The sequence below is a fragment of the Colias croceus genome, chromosome 15 (assembly GCF_905220415.1).
Source record: "Colias croceus chromosome 15, ilColCroc2.1".
Taxonomy (NCBI): Eukaryota; Metazoa; Arthropoda; class Insecta; order Lepidoptera; family Pieridae; genus Colias; species Colias croceus.
The window spans coordinates 7,503,648-7,526,603 of record NC_059551.1 but is presented as its reverse complement, the minus strand read 5'-3'; the positions used below and the strand labels follow the sequence as shown (position 1 = coordinate 7,526,603).

The 22,956-nt window shown below is 31.8% G+C and overlaps 1 protein-coding gene and 1 long non-coding RNA gene across 2 annotated transcripts in view; one reads left to right on the top strand and one right to left on the bottom strand.

Annotated features, from left to right (window-relative positions):
• Positions 1 to 22,956, bottom strand: part of LOC123698106 (SET domain-containing protein SmydA-8) — a 542,384-nt gene that overhangs the window by 249,416 nt on the left and 270,012 nt on the right. The window lies entirely within an intron of this gene.
• LOC123698135 lies at positions 12,640 to 13,845 on the top strand. The gene is made up of 2 exons (XR_006752363.1): positions 12,640 to 12,930; positions 13,115 to 13,845. It is a non-coding gene; the product is annotated as an uncharacterized LOC123698135 (long non-coding RNA).

Sequence of the window (22,956 nt, the reverse complement as noted above, 5' to 3'; positions counted from 1 at the left end):
TAACAGTTACACGTCTTACCCTGTACTTTACTTTGGGACCGTACTTTTCTAAGGAAAGTCAAGCAATTCTCTCTGAAATTAAATATGTTGAAAGTAAACTTCGGTCATACAAAGTTTACTTTGTGAAGACTCTTTTGCTCTAAAGTAAAGTCACGACTGTGAATCTGGGCCATAGTATAAAACAAAGTCGCTTTCTCTGTCCCTATGTCTGATGTCTCTGTCTCTAGTATGAATTATGCTAGACGTCCTTTTTGTGTCAAAATTATTTAATAACAAAATCGATTGTTCTCAAATACTTCAAAGACTCAACATAAGAGTGCCTTCTAGGTACCCACGTAAGGTTTTGCTACCACTTTGTCCTCCTCTTCGCAGAACTGTCTCTGGCCGTAATTCTCCAGTTCCAAGATTTTGCAATACTATTAATAAACACTGTGAGCTTTTCGACATTTTTTCGGACTCCCCCAGCAAACTCCGCAAAATTTTTCAAGATTTTTCTTTTAATGGATAATATTAACTGTATATTTTTTTTTTTCCTGTTCTTGTTAATTTTCTTTTTATATGTACTTAAAAATAATTAACGCGTTTAACGTTTTGCATGCTGTGTTTGCCAGTAAGTGTTTGTTACATTAACTATGTTTGTTTATTTTGTGTATGTAAACTTTTGTTGTAAAAATGTAAACAAACGTTGGTAAACCAATAAATAAATAAATAAATATCGATTCTATGTCCCTAAATCCCTTTGTATGCTTAAATCTTTAAAGCTACGCAACGGATTTTGATGCGGTTTTTTTTAATAGATAGAGTGATTCAAGAGGAAGCTTTTAGTATATAATTTATTAGGTTTTAGATAAAGCGGGCGAAGCCGCGGGCGGTAAGCTAGTATCCTTTAAAATAGACACAATATTTAAATTCAAGCATAATATGATTAAACAGTTATTTGATCATCATTTAGGTACTTATTATTTAGTATCGTCAGATTGTCACGCACTCATCTCCATTTGTATAGGTATAATATATTTTTTAATCTCTAACTTTAGTACTTATAGTATATTTAACTCGTGACTGCATATTTACTTACACTTAGATACGGTAAATAACAAATCACGAGGCGCCGTATTATTATACAAATTTCAATATCACGATCATAACGATTTTGCATTATATTTTAATGTTTACTTCAAATGTTTTTGAAAGACATTGAAATATAGAAGGTAAATCATACTCGTAATAATGTTGCTGATCCTTGTTAAACCTGAATTATTCGTAGCGTATTTAGAAGTACCTGCCTATAGTTTATAAAATAAATTGATTATTTGTGCTAACTTCACTTACCTATGTAAGAATCAAATTAGCAACTGTTTACATAAAAATGTGTGCGTGTAAGCTAGTATACACACGTAAGAAGTGAAACTTCTTTATCAGCTTATTTTTCAAAAAATAATTTACTTTAAGCAACTTTACAGAAATACGTCGAATCACGCGTGGTAGGGATAAGAAAAAGATGGCGCGTAACCGAAAAATGTCACGCGTAAGGAAAACATGTTACCTACACTAAATTTTTTTCCAACCCCGATAAAGAAGTTTCACTTCACAACCTCAATAAATGGACTAGAGAACAGTGAAATAATTTTTCAAATCGGGCTCGTGCTTCCTGAGATTAGCGCATTCAAACAAACAAACCAACTCTTCAGCCTTATAACATTAGTATAATAAACTTCAAGGTACTCAACAAAATACCAATACATATTCCGAGCGAAATCAATCATGTTTATATAAAATACCAATGAATAAGGGCATAAACAATATTACGAATGATCGTAAAATCGTATCGATAAATGGAGACATGACACATTGAGGTCTCCGCGCCTCAGATAACTGGTGATAATGAGGACTTATGTCTTCATTGTTCTTATTGATTGTATGGCGAGTTATGTAAGTGTACTGTGTTGATTTGGGAATGGTGACCGAAAGTCTAGAGTCTAGACCAACGGGGAGTGCCTGCGATATAGGATAACTGTTGAATTAATGTGACAACTGGATGTATTCAACAGAAACTTCAAAAGTATGACTGCGGAATCAATAAATCTGTATGTTGTTTTTTGCACATATTAGGTTGTCGCTGATGTTCCCTGCTATCTATACTATGCTGCTATGCATCGTGCATCGTTGTTCTAGTCTATTATGTTTCAACGTGATAAACAGATACATGTGATACTTAGTCGTTGAAAATTGAAATGAGTTGGTCGAAGGACCAGCTGGACATAATTCCTTTTGTAATGTTTCAAGAGTATCCTTTCTTGAAAAAATATTTCCAGACGTTTTAAATAATTTGTGACGTCAAGTACTTGGTTCAAAATAATTAACCAAATGCGTTGATGCCAATAAAAAACATGCAATCAATAACTAAGAGCTTTTATTTTCGTGTTCTATTAATCGATCTAGAAATCCATACATCTGTAGATGTTTTCTGTTTTTACGGTCACGAATTTTGAGTAAAAAGTGAACGATGAATAAGCATCTTTATCTGGAGAATTGGACCATTAAAACAAGGGCACTTATTGCATCCGTGTTAAGGTCCAATTTGAAGGTCACGCAAATGTTTCACCTAATCAATTTGATAGCACTGCAAATTGAAAGGCCGAACGCTACAATTCGTGCATTACGTAGTGTAACAAATGAATTTAAAGCTTATTTCATTGGTTGTAAGTTCAAAATGAACAAGCTATGTTTTTTTTTTTTTTTTTTTTTTTTTTTTTTTTTTGGCACCCGTCATCACAGGGTGTTCGCGCCACCTCTGGATTATAGTCCAGAGACATTTTTTGCTTAATTTTTTTTTTTTTTTTATACGAATAACAATAACAAGCTATGTTGCAGTAGAATGTTGTTTCGCTTAATACAATTTAAAGGCGTACTATATCTTTTTTATTTATGTAAATATAAGCAGAAACATATTAACTTAATTGAATACACAAACACACTAATAACATGTAATCTAGATATGTTGTACTAGTTTTTTCGTTTGATTCATAATATATTTGTTTACAATTAAATGCATCACAGCAAATTATTAGGAACTAGCTGTTCCGCGCGGTTTCACCCCAGTGGCTCCACTCCTTGGTCGTAGCGTGATGATATATTATAGCCTATTAGCCTTCCTCGATAAATGAGCTATCTAACACTGAAAAAATTTTTCAAATCGGACCAGTAGTTCCCGAGATAAACTCTTCAGCTTTATAATATTAGTATAGATTTTACATCACAGCATAATAATGCATTTTAGAAATCTCAACCAACAATAATTTTTATAAGTAGGTACTCGTATTTATCATAGTTTATAATATGTATAATTATAGCTAATTCGACAAATGCGATCAAACAATTATTTATTATAATAATTGCGCTAAACGAGCTTCCTCTTTAACCACAATATAATAACAAAATATAATATTATGATTCATTATTGCATAAACAATTTGCAAGACAGGAATTTTAAATGTTTCACAATGATAGAATGCGGTCCACGAGTTATTTTATAAGGAAAATGGATTACCCTTATAAAACTGATTGTTTACATTATATTCGTTTTGTGGAGTGACTTTTATATTGCCAGTGACTGGCAAATTGAATTAGGCCTACGTGTTTAGTTACATGTCTCCTTGAAATTGTTAAAAAACAAAATTACTTTAAAAAAAATGTTGTGTGGTTTTATGAAACCACGGTAAAAGTGAAACTTTTTTTCACACTATAGACATTTAACTAAAAATTATCGTATTTGTACGATAATTATCGTACGTATCGTGCGTCACGCGACATGCGCTACACAGACCAAAAGAGACGATGTAATAAAAGTTTCACTTTAATATTATAAATTATAATAATACATATAATGTAATTAGATATAGTCTGTCAATGGGAAAATTTGGTTGGTAGAGTAAATTTTAAGAAAATCGTGTATGTTGAAATTTGCAATTGATCAATATCTACCTTCCATATAAAATATATAATTGTTTCTTTTAGCATTAGGAGTATGTATATTAATTAGTATTTTAATACAAGCCATCATATATCTACTTTGTATACGTTCAATGTTTTTTTAATGCCTAAGTATAAGTTGTTAGTGAAAAACAATTCATCGTATTACCTATTTCCGTACTTTATAACATTAAAAAACAATATAAAGTTTATATATAAATAATATTGAATCACATTTAATTAAAATTAATTATAAAAAAATATCTATGACCGTATTTACGTTGAGCTATTGCATTATTTCTATTACAAGTCGTGATTTAAAGCATAATAAATATTTGCAGATATAATACATTATGCTTTTGTAAATAACTTATGTCCATCTAGTATGAATAAGTATTCCGTAAGCCAACATATTATAGTTTAAGAGATGCATATTTATTTGAGAAGCAACATTATTTTGAGCTTTTTCTTTTGGTGCGTACAATCTAATATCCATTCATTCATTATGTTTGCAAAATAAGGATAACGTTTTAGATGATGCTCAATTATTAAGGTATTGGTAAGAAAAAAACAATTAAAGATGTTTACCTACGTTAGACACTATCAATCGGATAGAGCAATCGATGCAGTTTGTTTTTGAGTTTTAATTTACGATAAAACTAAATATTATGTATACTGAACATTAAAAAAAAATTATTTATTCTAGATTTCAATTGAATCAAATTCACCATTCAATCAAATTTTTCAAGTTCAAAATTGGAAACGATAAACACTTTCAGTACACACACAGTTTTACTCACTATTGCATTCATGATAAAATAACTCCAGCTCTTACACTATAATCTACAACGTAGGTTAGCAAAATACCTAAGCGTAAGTTAACACATGAATTAAGCATGTTGTTGCGTAACGGCCTTGCCACCGACCACCCTGCACCTAGCTTCAATCTAGATCTAGTTTGGCTAAGACACGCATGCACTGTAGATTGTGATAGTATGCACTATGCACTCTGCATTCTGTGCTCTTTAGACGAATTAGTATTTATTCAGGTTATAAAAATGTTATATTATGTATAAAATAAGTAAATTTATAATAAATCACAAATTACTTAATAAGTTAATAGTTAGGTATCTACTAAATTATATCTCCATGCACTTAGGTAGGTACGGAAAAGATTACAAGAATTTGTTAAAAATTTTATATTACATAGAATTTTTTTTAATACACACCAATTTTAATTCAACAAAGTATATCAATGATAATAAAGGTAATGCATGCTGATGCAAAAGGTACATATTCATAAGTTGTGTTTCTGTTATGTTTCCTACAGTATATTAAGTCGTTATATAAAGTTATTGCCAGCAATAAAAATGTAAACAGACAAATGCATTGTAATACATTGTACAATAATTTATCAATAATATCAGCAGTTTATTTCTGAACAAACTCTTTCATAATTTAACATTTTTAATATTGGTCACATTGTTGTTTTGTCAGTTTGTATAAAACTTTGTAGTTTTACAATCGTTTGTTATTTGTTATTGCTGCAAAAACATTGTAAAATTTACGACTTTCAATATGTTTTTTTTAAGATTGTGCAGTTGCCTCGCCATGGTTAAGACCTCCGAATTAAATCGAAAGATCAAGAGATAGAATGTGCCAAAATTAAATCTACAAAAAAGAAAGCATCATGAAGTAACACGCATGTCCAAAAACTTAATTTGATAACATGCAACATGCCAATCCCAAGGCCAATCTGTATTCGGCCAGCTTGGTGGATTATGGCCCAAAAGCTTATATGGAAACTGTCAGAAATAAGAAACCAATTTCAATAATAAATCAAATTCGACCTGTTTGGTGGTTAGTGGCTTATAGATGGCCACTGTCACAATAAAAAATGTATCATTTACACAACACGATGTTACTAACCGATTTCCACACAATCACGACTTTACATCATTAGAACACTGATTGTAAATACAATATAATTTAGTCTATCTGCATGAATGAGTGTGCGACTAATTATAGCAATGACATGACCTGTGGATAACCTCTCATAGTGCAAGTTGCAATGCAACTACAATAATAAGTTTCGAATAATAAGCTTATCTGCGATTTACTTGGGATGGTTGCTATAATGTGTGTTTTTGAAAGGATTTGGAAAACGTTGGTTAAGGTGAAAATGCAATAGTTCACTGATATTGTTAAAATATATTCCTGTAGAGTTTAAATAAAAATAAAAATAATATTATATTCGTTTTATATTTGCACAAAATCAAAGGTACCTAATCAATATATTTTATATAAATAATATTAACCTTAGAATTTAATTATTTAGGTTTTTTATAATATATATTAATAATTTGCATTTTATTTAGTAAATATCGCGGGTAATAAAATAAAAAATAAATATATAAATATGATAAAGAAATTTAAAACAAATAATAAAAACGGTCGACCGTTTACTATAAACATATCTAATTTAAAATTTAACTAAACTTTAACCACGTGCTCAAAAGCACACCACGCATAAATTTGTAACGAGATTCAAGGTTAAATTCCACATGTATTTTTTTATAATATAACGATTATGTAATGTGTCGTGCAAAACAAGTCGTTTATTTACTATGCGACACTCATCTGTAGTCTACGGTAACAGAATTTAAATTTAATCTGTGGCCATAGACTAGAAACCGGCCGTTTTATTTTTTGCGATGGTAATACACACCATAGATAATGTAACATCGCCTAATATGAGACTCGATTACTGGTTATTGATTAACATTAACAGGACACAAAAAAATAAATTGTAAACGCGGTAGGATTTGTTGCCTTTTGGAGCTAAAGGAAAGAATGCAAGAAAATAAATTCGTAATTTAGATATACAGTGTAAATACAATGTATATGTCAGTCTCGTACCTTAGAATTTTGTAGAAGTTGGTAAGCATGTGGTAAATAAAATTTTCTTTCTTTCTGAGTTATCAGCTAATCAATAATAATAAAAATTGATGATCGTTTGAAAATTATGACACCCCTATTGCACGCATAACTTGCGTGGCTGTCCGTTGAGTGAAATCCCAAAAGACCTAGATACCGTTATTCCCAATAGTATTAGCACATTCAATACTATGACTAATGTACAGCAACATTCGATTCTTAGGGGTATCAAATGCGAATGCCGTTCTTTGGCCTTTTGCTATACGATTGAGCCCTTTGCTGTTTCAAGGCTATAATATGCAATAGGTAATTATTCATTTACCATCACACCATACACTGTGGAATTCGTGACTGCATCTACCTAGAATTCGTTTGTTTCTTTAAATTGCAAGATTGATATAACCTTATGGTGAAATCGTGATACAGTGGACATAGAACTTTGACCTATACGTCGTATAAGATCCTGTAACAATTGTTTTAGGAATTGTTATAAAATAATTAGACGGTTGTAATGACGCTTCGTCACGAAATATTTTTTATTATAAGATTAGGTGGTAATGTAGAAGTAAAAAATACTATTGTATTGGAAATTAATAATGTGTGCGCTTTTTGGAGCTAAGTTCAGGTGATTTCAATTTGTATCGTAGATTAATAGATAGATACACAATTTTTCTGACTTTATTATTTTCTCTGTGAATACTTCCGAATATTATATATAAACGTAATTTTGTCTCAATAAATAAAAGTTAACAAAATTATTTTAGGTCCTTATAGTTAATACTTGTTATTTCCAATGTTTTGCAAGGAGAAAGGAATTTAACCCAATATTGGTCATACAGACGCTTATGACTCTTCACACGACACATAATATATCAATGCAACACAAACATGACCCACTAAATATGCATATTAATATCACGTGAAAGTGTTATGTGATGTGACCTTTACTCTGTCACCCACTCGTCTAAAGAGTTCCTCTATTATAGCAAATGCATGCATGGAGATGAAGATCCTACTTCAATGAATTTAAGGGTGATTATTCTTTACCTGTATCGATTGAATAATGCTTATGTAAGTTTATTGTTTGATCGATAGCTTGTGAAGTTTGGGTGTCACATAATAGGTTTTATGAGATTATTGATTTTTACGTAAGAGCAAACGGGTTGATGTATCATGGTAGTGCGTCTATACTCAGTGCTTATTTTGAACTAAACATTTTATGGGATGAAGATAGGTTTAACATCTACATAATATGTACCTACATGCCTATGCAAACGCTATCAGGTAAAATATATTATTGAAGTATGTTTCTCATATCAATCTCTTTTCTATAATCTGACACATATTCCATATTATAATCAGCTACATTATTTGCAAATTGTTTTTGAAATTGCTTATGTTAATAAGATGTCAATGATGCGTTTATCATCAGATGACGATTTCGCTCGTTTGTGAAACATCATTCATAAAATGAGCTAATAAAATAAGTGATGTGTTTGTATTGTAAAGGTAACATATACTACGTGACCGTTCTTTTAGGTGTAAGATGTAACCCTGTTAGTAGTCTTTTGTTTATTTTTACGGCAACCGCTTCCTTAGCATTGTGGTAACGGGGATGTAATAGAGGCGATCTCTGGCCAAAAAGAAAGGAAATTCTTTTGCGGTATGCAGTTGTGAAATGTTTGTGTTCCAACCAGAGGGATAAAGTTATTTTATTTAAATATTGAGACTATCCTTTCCGGCTACGATTTAAAACGGCTTTATTTTACGGCTTTAAAACAATTCTTATAGATAAATTGATGCTTATTGAGTTGAATATTTCTTATAGAGCACAAGTATTGCTTAGTCTAAGAAATGTCTCCAATTATATATTCTTAGTTTTGCTCCTAATAAAGTAACTCTCAATGGTCATGAATTGACACTCCATAAACTCTCATTAAAAATTATTAACGGGTAACTAAGCAAAATCCGTTAAAGTAACAATGCTACCTAATCGTGCTAGTATGAGGGCCACCCGCGGAGTAATTATATATAAAAAGACGTGAGAAACGCCCGTACCCTCCCTTATAAATCCCTTGAGTGCTAAATATAAAATGCATGCTAAGGACTTATTATTTTGACTGTGCTCATTGGTATGTGAAGTGGTGCATTGTGGTTTAGACAGAAGAGCTTTTTTCAGTTATATAATAAATTTATCAAATTCTACAATCGTTTCATTTCAGCCCATACTTTAAGTGCGGAACAAACATTATTATTTTAAAACGGAATATGATAAATTAACATAATTATAAACTTTGTGAAACATCTATGTTTTCGTTCGTACTACATATAAAATCCAATGTATCAAAACTTAATCGGTTAATAATCGGTAGATCTATAATTTGTCAGTGTCACAAAATATGAATTCATAAAATTTTCAGTCTCACCAAAAAATATGTGCATAAATTACTATATTTACGCGACATTGGTTATTTAAAGCCATTTTCAAATTGTTTTACTGCACAGTCACGTACATGTATAAGTGAGGTTACAAAATCGTTATATTTCCAAAGCATTAAGTATACTAAAATGCATTTACGAAACATTGTTAGAATGATACTCCATAATGCTGAGGACACACTTCAGCCGACTGGCATAAATTATCGGCAAATAATTATACTATGTGCTTCGAGAACTTGTATGTAGGACAAATGTATGTATGGTTACAGTTAGTGATATGACGTTGTATACTGTTGTAAACTAAATTAAAATTTGGAGGCACAAAATAAAAATAATTGTAGGTACATTAATTTCAATCATTTTCCATATGTATGTGTGGTAGATTTTCTGTAAAATCACAGCTTTGCATCACAATTTTTAAAGCCCCTTAAGTTTGTTCAATTGGTCAACCATTTGCTACTCCCATTATCCTAAAAAACGCGACATACAACAATAGCGCGAGATGAATACAAATTCTCACATTCAGCGAAGATGTGTCCGCACTCTTATAGCGTGTTTAAGATCAATTGTTTGGAAACTTCTCTTTGTGTGCTGACAATGTCGGAATAAATGACGAAATTATACAAACGCGTCTACATTTTAAACGTTGCTCAGAGACATTCTAAGCGAATTAAGAAGAACAATTTCCGTACGCAAATTGACTAATTATACGCTCTCCTCAAAACAAATTGGATTCGTTATATGATTATTTAGACGCAAAGGTGAAATAACTATGTATAATAACTCGTCATTTAGATGTGGCTTACATCTAAAAATTAAAAAAAATACAATAAAAAGTGATAGATTTACATATTCAGATTTCAGACGCTTGAAAATACCACATAATGTTTAACTTACATAATATGTATGCAATAACGTACGGTTTACCTTATTACAGTTTTATATAGCGGCCAACATAAAAGTTGTATAGCAATGGAAGCGTTACCTAAATGTTTACAACAAAATTCCGGTACAAAAAACATTTATTTTAATTGTGCGCACATAAAACACTTGGACATTCTATTCTTAGTTCTCTCAATGCTGATAGCATCGAGCCACTCGTTGCACAATACTTGCATTGTGTCAAAAACATTTGATTGTTCGCACAATACTTTCCTACAGATCCGATCTGTGCGTGCAATGTATTGTACGATGCTATCAAAGAAATTTGAAATATACTTTATTATAAAAATTACGGTAAAGGCTTTGACATCTGCGCATGTTTGTTCTTTGGTGGTAATCTAGATGTTTTGCTTTCTGGGAAAATACAATGAAACGTGCCTGAAGCACTTACACATGAAACCGTCAAAAATTTTGTGTTATAGTTACACTAGACTTTAAACAGCTATTAGTGTACAAAACGCACACTTGACCTGTCACCATACTATATTAGAAAGCCTTATATGACATGCATTCTCTAATGCAACGCTAAGGAAACCGTCCTTAAAATTTTTGATTATTATATGTCATTTCATCAGCCGAAATAAACTAATAGAACACACACTTAAAACGAAGAGCTATATAATTAATATTTGATTGATGATATTCGATTTTATTCTCTACATATTACCCGCCTAACTATAAACGGTTTCTAATTGGCAAACGTTACTTCTCCATATGATAGAATCGAGATAAATGGCTTGTTTGTCCCAAACCCCGCTGTTACATCATTAAGTTGACAAAAATAAATATACGTCACCAACAACCGTTTATTCTTCATAATCAATGGTTGTAAGCAGCTGGTGAATGCAGCTGACGTTTAAGTTTCATACAATTTTATAACTGAATCTAAATGTTAAACGATGTCTTGTTAAAGCTTGAACGTGATAAGTCATTGTGAAGATAGTTAAGGAACTTTGCTTCTAGGCAAAACGTTTGATCAAACCTGCATATCAATCTGCATGCAAGCTTATGACCGCTTGAGCCAGCGTGAAAATATGTAAACAAGCTTGAGCAAAGTGCTTGTACATGTAAGCTTGTCCAGCTTGTAGTATCTGCATCTGTACTGTAGTATATGCTTGTAACTGTATATATATGCATTATGCGTGTATCGTAGAAGCTGTCTTCCTGCAAATTACGAAATAGCTTTTGAAAAACTACTGCTTTCTCTTCAAGCTACTGCTTGGTAAATTCATTTCATAATATTTATTAAATAGGGGATCTTTGTACAAATCCTACAGTAAATACAGTTATTACATTGTCCTGTGGTAAGGTACTTCCCCAACGGGACTTATGTACCATAGTAACAAGAGAATTCAAACCAGAAAGATTGTTTATCAGTTCTGTGGTTGAGTCACAAATTGGTACAATTATAATTCACTGAGCCCAATAATAATACTTAATATCCTTTCCTCGTTATATTTGTGACTCAGTCACGCCAAAATTATATGAAATTTTGTTTAAAGATATTTTATGGTGTCATTGAATTTTAATGTGATTATAGAACTAGAAGAAGCTTTTGCAAAACAATTGCCAAGCATTCAAGACATACCATCTCTGTGCTACTCGAACAATTCAAGATCTATGTCTGTGCCAATTTTTTTAGCGGAAAAGACGCCAGTTTTCCAATATTGTATGGTGGGACAAGATAGTTCTGACTTCTGAACGTTACTAGATGTGCCTAGATGGTCTTTAATTTTTTGTATTAATCCCTACATTCCCTGAAGGCCAAGTCTTCCTGAATGAAACAGGAATTACGTACAACGGTACGTTATAGAGTATCCATATGGAACGCCATACGGATGCTCTATTCCCTTGGTATATATTTATTCTATCCTGATACCAGTGCTAATTATTTATTATTACGGCTTCTATATTACCATTCAGCACACACATCAACTAGTTCTAATCGCATATTAAATCAAGTTTCACTGAATCCCTGTTGACCGCATTTCTAACGATTATTAAATTAGCGTGGTGCATATAGGCGAAAGTTTTTAGTACAAGTTTTTCTGTTATATTTGTAAATCTATTGTTATTGATTCACAATGTCTATACGACGTTTAGTCGGGGAAATGAAGCCGAAAATGGGCCATCAACAGAAATAATTCGTGTAGTTTTGAAAATCACTACAGACTACAGTCAATCCTTGATAGGTATGTTCAGATGATCATATTGAAAGTCCTCAATTTAGTCAAGATAAAGCTAGACGATATATTTCCGTTAATATTACTAATTTTCCTGGACTAGTTATAGTAAATACAGAAATAATGCGTTTTTACCACATCCTTAAATTTTATCTAATAATGTAGGGGGAAAGTGCTATGAAAGGGACACGTTTTGAATGGGACAAATCCAATAACTTTCGTTTAGAAATAAATAGGCGGTTTTTTATTTCTGCATTGTGACAACATCAGTCCATAGACGATATTGACGCAACTTTCATTCAGTTGTCAAATGTTACAAAATGGCGAAACAGCGTTGAATATTTTTGTGCCCCAAAGTAATTTATTTAATGTTTTCCAGCTTTGTTTTTTGAATAATTATTGAAGTTTTTGAAAGTGGTTGTTTCGCGAACTGAATAGTTGGTTTATTACAAAAAAGGTGAGTTTATAATTACATTTACTTGCATGATAATAATTTTTATTTTAAGATTATAATTAAAAATGTGTGTTAGTCTTGTTTGGGACAGTTCCACTGGGCTTGAAAGGGACGTCCCTTTTGTGGCTATATTCTTAATGCTAAGCATGGTTGTGGATTTTTCTTTAAATTGCTAATTTTGTTATAGGTTATAATTAAGCAGGCAAGGTCACCTAACATAAAAATTCCTCCAAAGAAGAAGGAACGAGTTGACCCCAGAGTAATTGAAGAAGCCGTTAATGAAGTAATAGAAAAGAAAATGAAAAAGATAAAAAAGAAAACAAGAAAAAAGGTAAACAGTTACAGAAGAAAACTACGAAAAAGACCAAGGTAGTCGTTGAATCATCCAGTGATAGTGATCGCACAATTTTGAATTTTGATTCCAGTGAGGATTTTTCTGATTGCAATAATGAACCACTACAAAAATTAAGAAAACTTTCAAATACGCAGGAGGACATAAATGCTGTGTCTGTAAACAGAAATTTTCAACTAGTAAGGAAGACTGGTTCCAATGTAAACTTTGCCAGAAATGGGCAAATGAAAATAGTGGAGTAAAAGGCGTCTTTAATTTTTTTTTGTAGCTTATGTCATTAATACCTATATTACTTAAACTCCACTCAAAAAGTAATTTTGATCTCATTTATTTTGTAAGATTACTTTCATGATACTTTATAGCACAATTATGTTGTATTATGTAACTTATCATCAAGAATTTGGTACATGTCCCTTTCATGACTAGCACTGTCCCATTCAATACCACCCAGTCATGAAGGGGACAAAATCAAACATTTTCTTATTTGAATTTTATGCTGAATTGATCACAGAAGAAATGATTAGAGTTATTTTTTTTTAAAGATAAATAAATATATTTGAAGCCTAGATGAAAGTTTTTTCTTTATCTCACATATATTCCCCAAAATATACACCTATATAATTTTGTCCCATTCATGGCACCTCTCCCCTAATAATTATTGAATTTATAATCTATACTAATATTATAAAGAGGAAAGGTTTGTATGTATGTATGTTTTTCACGCATGAACTACTGAACCGATTACAATGAAATTTAGCACACATATAGGGTAACTTGGTAAACACATTGGTTTTATTCCAGAAATCCCACGGAAACGGGAACTATGCGGGTTTCCTTTAAAAACGCGGGTGAAGCCGCGGGCGGAAAGCTAGTAATTGATAAAGTCATGCATGAATATTCTAGAGTAAGGAAAAATAACGAGGAATTATTAAAAACAAAATATAAAAATAACATTTTAATCATTCAGTTCTCACATTTTTACAGCGGAACAAACAAACGATATCACTTCCTCATCCTACGTCTGTATTTTACAAATCCGATTATTAATTATTAAAATTGTTCAGTTATTACTTTAATAATGCGCTATTAAGTTTCGAATTCCTTAAATAGCATTGTCTAAGAAAATTACTGGTATTTGTGAAAGTTCACAAATATTTCCTCTGAGACGATTGATTATCTGTGATTGATATGTTGACGTCGATGTTATTTTTAATCTGTGGGTATTTTATATTATACTAGCGGTCCGCCCCGGCTTCGCCCGTGGTACATGTTTACGTTTTCTCTACATAAGAACCATCCTCGTACTTCAAGGAATATAATAAAAAAAGAATTATCGAAATCGGTTCAGCCGTTCTCGAGTTATGGAATTACAACGAAAAGTGGCATTGATTTTTATATATTAGAAGATTGTATTAATATAGGTACGGGCCACTTAAAGCCAGTATATATTGATACTATTTTCATAATGGGGGTGAAAGGGGAGAAAAACATTAATATGAAAGTATTGTAATTGTGTGAAATTCAATAAAATCAAGCTCGTAATTATTGGTACTATATATAATGAAATATACATATATTATATAACAAAGAGGTTTGAACTGAATGTATTGATAAATTATTTACGAATTACGAGCAGCCACAACATGCAAAAGTAAACATTATCATACAAAATGTACTGTGTATTTCCTAACATCGTAATATTGATGCAAATTGCAGCAAAAAGTGTTGTACAGGAAATAATGCGGTTTTCGATAACTGTATAAAGCGAAATAATGAGGTTTATATGGAAAGTGAAAATGAAACATGATTGTTATACTTATATAAGGTATTACGTTGTATTGTTTACAATAATAGGTTTTGAACGTTGAACATGCTTCGGTGAAGTTTGGTGACGAAGGTAGATAATTTAATGAAAATGATTTTTAACACTGTCTCTGTAGTACCTAGTAGATATTATGAAAATGAAGATAATGTTGCTCTGGATATTATTCAGTCTTTCTAGGCTCTAGCCGTGTAATATTAAATATCTGCCGCCAATATAAGATATAAAATTATTTTAAAAGGTCTGAGAATGAATAACGTTTTGCGTTTGAAAGTTATTCATGATTTTGGCTTTTCATATTTTTAGAAAGAACGCCTTCGAAGCAATATCATATACTGCCATTGGCCTCAAATTAAATTATGAAAATGTAAACCTTCTGAGTTCCACTGTTTACTTTCATTAAGTTGAAATATAGCTTCACGACTATGCTTATGCCTAAGTTAGCTTAACTCTTACCGAAGATACAAGGTTCTTCCAAATCTTCATTAGTGTCAAAAGTTTAAAAGGATATTTTGATATGGGAAAAATAGGTCTGATTAGAGATATCGACGCGGTGGGTCCAAATTCGGATTTCACGGTGATCGCTCTGGTTGACGGGCGACTGTCGTACAATGCATTCGTATGTACAATACTTGCTGGTGTATTACATAATCGACCAGGTTAAAATAAACATAAAAGGTCCTTACCAGTTTTTGAGAATTTGATTTGATTGGGACACTGAACAGTGAACAATCTTGAAGTGTGCATGTTTGTTCAATTTAATTCGTTTTTTACTTTGCAGAAAAAAATATACAAAGTACGAGCATTGCAACAATAGATACTCCAATACACCAGCAAAAAACTATTACAAAAACCTGTCCTACTTGAAAAAAAAATTTCTTACTTATTTACACATAATATTATTTTAACTTTATTAACGAGCGTAGGTACATTCTGTAAAAATCTGAACTCTGAAGTAAAAATGTCTATACTTAGGTTCCTAGTAATAGCACAGACTAATAATAATATACTACGTATGTAATAGTGTGTTTAATGTGCGATATTATATTATCAAGCTTGTAGTTTAGAGTTGAATAATAAATATAAATATTTAGTGGTCGAATATGAAAGACACCGTATTCCGTACAAATGCTATTATCCCTAATACGGGAGGGGTTACGGGTTACGTCTCATGGCGGCCGCCTTGAATTGATTCGGATTAGGAATGCAGTCTCAAATTCAATCCATTCTGACATTTCAACCATTCGGCTTACTTAATGGCTAATGCGATGTACAATTCTTTTGTATCAATATGGTTGAATGGGGAATAAAAAATCATCAAAATCACAGATCATTAATAGGGAATATGCATAAAATTTTAAATGGCCTAAAATATTTTTTTCTCGAATACTTATTATCGTAATATTATAATGACAAGGATTTTTTTTTATTTACTTATTATTTAAACCCCTAAAATAATATTCAAAAAGTGCAAAATAAGAGAGCGAAATTCAAACTTCCAAAACGCGCCACCACAGGTCGAACGAAATGTGACGTCATTTGATACGACATTGTATTCATCACTCCATAGTAAACACTAAGGTAAACACCCACTGGACGTGTCATGTGACGTCACGCAAAGCGCGCCCACAATGGCGGCGTTTGAACTGCTTAAATTTTTTAAAAGTTTTGAATTTCATTTTTAAAAATATCTAGAGTATTTTGAAGCCCATTAATATTTTTTTCTACTTTATAAAATAGTAAACTATTAATTTAAGACAAAAAAGAAAAACATGAATATTCCCCATTTAGGAATTAGACGAATTTCTACTAAAGCCTTTTGAAATATTTTTAAAAATCATTTTTAGATTAGTTTACATCAATTTATTTTTAATTTGTATTGCAATTGACAATTCCATATGATATTAAACACAAATTAATAATTTTTTATTTTCTTTTTCAGGTAAAGATCGCAACGAGAGGCTACGAATTGAACTTGCAACATCCAACATTGTCGTCAAACATCCAACCTCAGTTCAAATGAATAAAATAATCGAAAACTTATCACATAAATCACGCAAACGCCAAAATTTCAAAAGATGCCCTAAAAAACGTGTCAAACAAATTGCCCCATGCCCAAATAAAATAACGGTAAAATGAGCAAACGTAACACGATCAATTATAGAAAAGCCATTCTTCATATCTTGTCCAAAGCTGCACCCTTGAACGAACACGGATAAAGTACAGAGTAAACAAAATTTTGGAGCATCATTAAAACGACACGTCGCTATTCAAGAGATTCAATACCCTCATAGTTTCGTGGGAAAAGGGCCTATGATTTGCATAGACCAGTACCATCCAGTATGTTTTTTGGTGGCAGATAATTATAGGTTTGCTTGGATAGAAGTAATGAGACGTACATCGTGATGCTTTGTGCGTATTGTTGGGTTCAAACGGGTTTTGTAAAAAGAATAAACGTTTATTATATAGTTTATGGATATGATGCTAATATTTTGCTCTATTTGAGTGTCTTTCTATTGTGTCTTGCGTGATATGTTAATAAGTGTACATCTGCATTTCTGAATTTTAAGTAACACCATCATTTTAGGTCTATTAGTTGCAGTTTTTTCAACGAAGTTATTGTGTATCAAGGACCAACCATTTTAAGTAGTTCTATAATAGGTACATGAAGAATAAATAAATAAAATTAAAAAAGTACTCTACATGTAGAGAGTCTTCTATTGTTATTATATAAAGTTTATTCATCTTATAAGATGGTTAGTGCTGAAGATGAAATATCTCAATTCGGTCGGTTCCTAAATTAATTACGGCTCATTTAAAGATTCAATTAGAAGCCATTTATCAATCATCAGGTTATTTACTCTCGTAAAATATTGTTTATTTCGTTATTTGCATGTAAAACTAATAAATTATGATGTTGTTCAACTATCCGAGATTATGTATATTAAATTACCGTGTAGAATGTAGTACTCAATCCGATGTAATTAGAGCAAGACTAAGTAGGCGTGCATTATGAAAAATTATAGGTGCAACTAGAATTTAGTCTGACGAAAATATTGTGTAACTGTTAACAATTTTTGTAACTGAATTTTAATTGTATATGCCTGTTTTTGATTAGAGTTTTATTACACGAGTTTTGTTGCAATCTACATACATCCTACTAATCCTACTAGTCCTACTAATATTATAAATGCGAAAGTTTGTGAGGATGTGTATGTGTGTGTTTCTTACTCTTTCACGCAGATACTACTGAACCGAATACAATGAAATTTAGCACACATATAGAGGGTTACTTGGATTAACACATAGGATAGGTTTTATCCCGGAAATCCCGCGGAAAGTGAGATATGCGGGGATTTCTTTGGGAGACGCCGCGGGCGGAAAGCTACTATTACATATTGGTTAGTAATAATAGATTGATTCCCAATATTAAATTAATGTTTTTAATAAGAAGTAGCGTTATTATTTTTAACTTAATTCTTGAATTTAATTAACGGAAATGTAAACTTATTTCAGTGGTGATTATGAAAGAAAACAAGAGCGAAGAAAATATCCAGAAATATAACGAAATAAAGAAACACCCTCGAGACATGAGAAAAATGAAGACATTGCAAGTTAATATTTTATTTTATCTATCCAAACAATGTGTTTATGCAAATTCAAAATTTGATTCCTAAAAATTCATACACAATTAAATCTTAAACACTACAAGTTTCATAATAGCTCTTTTTTCCGGTGCATAATTCTTTGGTCTAGATTAAATAATGGAGTAACGGAGATAGATTCAAGATAAAGACAATTATAGTGTTGTGGTGTGTCGTGACTTTATAATAATATGATGAATAAGGAAGTTTTTAACTTTCACTTGGTTCGAGTGTTGCAAGGGATGTGATGTCTTTTGTGTTTTGTATATATGTTACAGGAAATGTATGTAATCCGTCATTGTATACAATTCCTAGGAAATGTATACAATTCCTAAAATCGTACGGAAATGTGTGAAATAAATTATTTTATACACATTTCCTAGGAAATCTATATATTTCCTAAATAGCTATCGGAAATGTAAAACATTTAAGATATTGATATGTCGCAGGCAAGGGTTGGACTAAAGCAAAGGGGGCGCAGGACTTAAAAATTTTTGATGGAGTTGGTGTCATTATAACACCTATTTATTATTGTTTTATCGTAAAGATTACGCTTATATAAGCATGTTTTATAGGAACAACTTTTCTCTGAAATCAAAAATAGCCGAGATATTCGCCCTCAAAATTAGGTTAGGTTTAGGTTAGGTTAGCCGTTAGGTTAGGTTAGGTTAGGTTTGTTAAAAAAAAGCTACACAGAAATAGGAGCCCCGCGAAGCAGGGCTCCGTCGACGAAGATCGAACGATCGAAGATAAATAATATGAACATAATATTATTACAATTTTACGGTATGACTGTTACCCGATTGTATCAATAAGAGCTATAATAAAAAAAATAACAACGTGTTTTATTACAGAAAGCATTTACTTTACACATTTCCCAATACGATATAGGAATTGTATACAATTCCTAGGAAGATTATACATTTCCTAGGATATGCATGCATTAAATAGTTTTTTAAACAATATTTTATACATTTCCTAAATGGTATCGGAATTGTACACATTTCCTAGGAATTGTATACAATTCCTTGATTTCATACATTTCCGGTAACATATACATATATATAATATATAATACCACGTTTGAGTGTTAATATTGTTGCAAAAATGTTATATGTAGTACCCAAGAGTAGTACCTATATATTTAATCTGTGTTCTCAACCACATCAAAAAAAATATGTATTTAAATGTTATGACCTGTATAAAAATTAAATAAATATATTTCTTATCGTAATATGTAGTTTACTTCTATGAAAACGCTTGGTGTTGTTTGGGATATAATTAATGTTTAGCTATATTTTGTAAAAAAATATTTAATAAACTAGCTTCCGCCCGCGACTTCGTTCGCGCGGATGTCGGTCTTCGCGTGGATGGTTTATTTCTCCATTTTGAACTGGGAAGACGTTTCTCACGAAATTAATATTAGACCCATATATGACCGTGTGTTCGCGGTTCTACAGAACAACGTCTATGGAGGAAACTGAAAAATTAAGATTTATTTTTTTTCTACGTATTTTCCCAGGATAAAAAGTACCTATCCTATTTTATGCCCAGGATAATAAGGTATAATTATACCAAGTTTCATCGAAATCGAACCGTCAGTTTTCCCGTGATGCCTTCACAAACAGACAGACAGACAGACAAAAATTTTTTTAATCACATATTTGGGTTTGGTATCGATCCAGTAACACCCCCTGCTATTTATTTTTTCAATATTTTCAATGTACAGAATTGACCCTTCTACAGATTTATTATATGTATATATATTACCAATCGAGCTTTTGCTTTCGCAAAGAGCGGCAAGAATTGATTGAGATTCTCAAGATTGATCCTTGAGAATTGCGGGTTAATGCATAATGAAAACAAATACAATATTGCTAATTACGATTATGTAAATACAAATTATTCGTACAAAATGTGACCTTAAAGCCATTAGCCATGTATGGCAACGACCTTACTTAGCATTTACAAATATTAATTGACGTAATAAAATAATATTTCACATATTTTAATATATTTTATCATAATTCATTTAAATATAAACATTTGAACATCAAGGCAAAAAAGATATTTATTAATATTTATTACATACTAAATAATGTAGCAATTGGTAAGTAATAATTATTAACTTGTTATCCATACTAATATTATAAATGCGAAAGTAACTCTGTCTGTCTGTCTGTCTGTTACTCAATCACGCCTAAACTACTGAACCAATTTGCATGAAATTTGGTATAGAGATATTTTGATACCCGAGAAAGGACATAGGATAGGTTTTATCCCGGAAATCCTACGGGAACGGGTTTTCTTTGAAAACGCGGGCGAAGCCGCGGGCGGAAAGCTAGTTATAATATAATGTAAGAATTATCATTACACAATATATTTGCGTTCCTGTGCGACACTTGGCCTAAAGCAATATATCTACAAAAAAAACACAACGCAATCATTTTGAAGTAAGTAGGTAGTCCAATTGAAACTATGCCATTCATAAAGTGCTATGATGTAATTAAAAATTAACAAACAAAACATACTCTCGACCTTGAAAAAAGCATAAGGTACATAATCGCATTAAAATAACATGCGTCCATATTTTCATTAATTAACGAGTAAATGAGTTTTTAAATTTAAATTTAAAACTTCTTTCACTTAGACGAGGCCATCACTATTGTTGTACGGAAAGTAAAAGTAAAGTGTGAGCCGTTGGCTGTTAGTTAATTATGGACGTCATCTGTTGCACAAAGAGCGATGCGCTTGCGCATCCTACTTACTTTGTATGTAGAGCTTTTAATGTATAGACAGGTCATGTAATTCGTCGTGGAATTTAAATTAACAAATAATTGCCAAGGATTAGCTAAAGTATTTGTACAGGTATTTAAGCTAAACAGCCCCAAATTCATATACATTTAACATTCACAAGCAGGTGAAAAAATAGTTTTTGTATTGTTTATAATGAAAAAGTTGTAGAATCTTTAATATGTTAAAATGTTTTGCAAATGCAAAATCTGTAAAAAGTTTAAATATTCATCTGATCGATCGCCGATTTACACGCTCCTGGTTAGTCTAAAGTCTAAACCATAGAGATCTAGAGAGACGCCAATCACTTGCGCTGAGTACGAAACCTGGTGTCTCATAAAAATTTACTACACGGCCGTACTACACGATCGAACGTTTTTGTTAGCTTTAGTATGTTCATTATACATTGCGGTATTCGAACTCCGCGTTTGAATAGAGTCACGTACAGAAGAAGCATTGTAAACTATTTACATAAATTATTGTGACTGTCGTTCTGTCACATAATAAAACCAAGAATCACTCTACGTAATATTATTTTTGAAATTTAAGTAAGAAAATCGTATAATTTCCAGTACTTACCGATGATATGTGATTCCATTTGACTTAAAGTTGCTGGTTTCACTTCGGTTTTTACAAACTTTAACGGAACAACACGGCATTGTCAAATAATACCCGGCCGACGGTCGAACGTCAACTGAATGCAACAAACAGCATGTGTTCTCTTTTTGGGCATATTGCTGCGACACCGGCCCCGCTCCCTAACCATATCTCCCTTTAGTTTCTGTGATCTGTGGTCTAAACATACTTAACTCTACAGCAGGTGTTCACGATTGTCCGCGGCCCGTTTTGTTCGTCGTGTCAAGACGATGTTAAAAAGCTGCACTTTCACGACTTTGCGATTTCCTAGGATTGTCTGCTCTGCTCATCAATTTGCGCAAACCTTATGTAATTACTGCTTTAATAATGAGTTATTGAATGACCTGTGTTAGTTCTTTTTATATTTTTTATGAAGAATGGGGAAGCGCATGATCTGCTGGTAAGCGAAGATGTGGCTAATATGGAGCACTTCCCTATAAAATACAGTCATTTCTTGAAAATGTTAATTGAAAAATGATTTAATAGTGTTTTGCTCACAGAAGAATATAGTATTAAGAAGGCATTTTTCCATGCAGTGGAAACGAAAGTGGACTTATTTTGATATGTATAATGGTGGTATATAATAAGTCGTGGGTGGCAAGATACGTTAAATTAAAAGAACCTAGGAAAAAATAAAGGAACCTATCAAGAAATTTCCTTCATTGACATTGCTTAGTGAAATTGACCCATAAACGTAACCTACTCTATGTTAACCAGCTTATATCTGGCTCACTTATAAATGTTTAATATATCAGCCAAGTGTGTTGAACTATGGTGGGTTC